The sequence below is a fragment of the Pyxicephalus adspersus genome, chromosome 10 (assembly GCF_032062135.1).
Source record: "Pyxicephalus adspersus chromosome 10, UCB_Pads_2.0, whole genome shotgun sequence".
In the NCBI taxonomy this organism is placed as follows: domain Eukaryota; kingdom Metazoa; phylum Chordata; class Amphibia; order Anura; family Pyxicephalidae; genus Pyxicephalus; species Pyxicephalus adspersus.
In genome coordinates, this window is record NC_092867.1 from 31,190,889 (window position 1) to 31,192,708 (window position 1,820).

The following is a 1,820-nucleotide window of genomic DNA, read 5'->3' on the forward strand; positions in this document are numbered from 1 at the left end:
TCCAGTAGCTACAGCTTCTACACTGTCCATATAGGTGATGGCCTCAATCACTAATGCCGTCCTTGCTCCATCTCAGGGCCCACCGCCTCCTCCTCCCAGTACCCAGCTCTAGATGCCAGTTAACAATGCCATCCACACTTCTCAGGGCCCACCGCCTACCTTTCCTGCTCCTACTGCAGCCGCATGACCACTGCCCAGTACCCAGCTCTAGATGCCAGACTAGACTTAAGCATAATAGGGACTTCTTTACCCGCTGATTCCGCCAAGCCCGGTCCCTTTCATGTGCTTTCAGTAGATAGCAAGACCTGAGATAGAATGTGAACGGCATTAGTAACTGGCATCTAGAGCTGGGTGTAGTGCATCTTTAATGACACCCCGAAATGTGTAATGTAAGTGTGTAATCTGAAATTTGTGATTGAATGTAGAAGGCCACATCTTCTGCTTCATCCATCGGTACCATGCTTTATGGGACTAAATTTCTGTGTATGTTACCCCGGAATTGGGAAGTGGGACAGCAGTCTCCCTGTATATGTCGGAGGGATGAGATGGGAGACACCGGTATGTGTAACGGGAACCGAGAGGTCCTGGACGACCACATTGAGGCATGAAGGTATTCAGCTTGGCAGACCTCCGGAGACTTCTCTACAACAAGTATGTGGCCATCCTGGGAGACTCCATTCAAAGATCCGTCAACAAGGATCTTGTGAAAATACTGCAGAATGATGACTTTCGGACTGAGAACCGGCTGAAAGGGAAAGGTGAGATGTCATTTGCAAACGACACGTTGGGGGATCTCTGGGTGAAATGCACAATGGAATAATTTACCGCGAAGTGTGTCATTACAGAACTGACCCCCACCTTGTACGGTTCTATTTCCTGACCCATGTCTCTCCGGAGTACATAGAGAGTGCCCTGGCGGACTTCGAACAGGGACCTCAGCCCGACGTTGTCATCATCAACTCGCATATATAGGATGTTATCAGGTATCATGAACAATCACTGCAAATTTACAAAACCAACCTGGACCACCTGTTTATTCGGCTCACCGAGGTGCTGAGCCCCGAATGTCTGGTGATATGGAACATGGCCTTGCCTGTTGGATTTAAAGCTGGTGAAGTGCTACAGTACCCAATTCCTAATGTACACTGTGACATCATAGAACGGATTTTCTACAGCCCCACTCTGGCAGATTTGTATCAATTTGATGTGATTACCATGCATTTCCACTTCCAGCTGCATTTCAGGGTTAAGGATGCCACCCACACGAATTAGGTGGCTCATCAGAAGTATACCTGCATCCTGATGGCTCATATTGATCAAGCCTGGGGCGTGCAGCAGGAATAGCAGGAAGAGGAGGCGGTGGGCTCTGAGATGAGCGTGGACAGCATTGGTAACTGGCATCTAGAGATAGGTAGTGGCCAGGCGGCAGCAGTAACAGCATGAGGAGGAGGCGGTGGGCCCTGAGACAGACCAAGGATGGCATTGGAGGTTGTGGCCATCACCTATATGGACAGTGTAGAAGCTGTAGCTATTGGAGACATGAATGGAAGAACGAGATTCCAATCTGTCCCTACCTACTATGTAGCGTAACCACATGAAAGGGAACAGGCTTGGCGGAATCAGCGGCGAAAGAAGATCCTGTTGAGCTTGAGTCTAATCTGGCATCTAGAGCTGGGTACTGGGCAGGCCGCAGCAGTAAGAGCAGGAGGAGTAACACAGCCATCCACACTCCGTCTCAGGGCCCACTGCCACTGTAGGGACAGTGGGAATCTCATTCATCCATTCATGTCTCCAATAGCTACACCTTCTACACTGTCAAT

At 49.6% G+C, this 1,820-nt stretch overlaps 1 pseudogene; it reads left to right on the forward strand.

Moving 5' to 3' along the window:
* Positions 1-1,344, forward strand: part of LOC140339972 (PC-esterase domain-containing protein 1A pseudogene) — a 5,276-nt pseudogene extending 3,932 nt beyond the window's left edge.
* Positions 1,345-1,820: the final 476 nt, after the last annotated feature.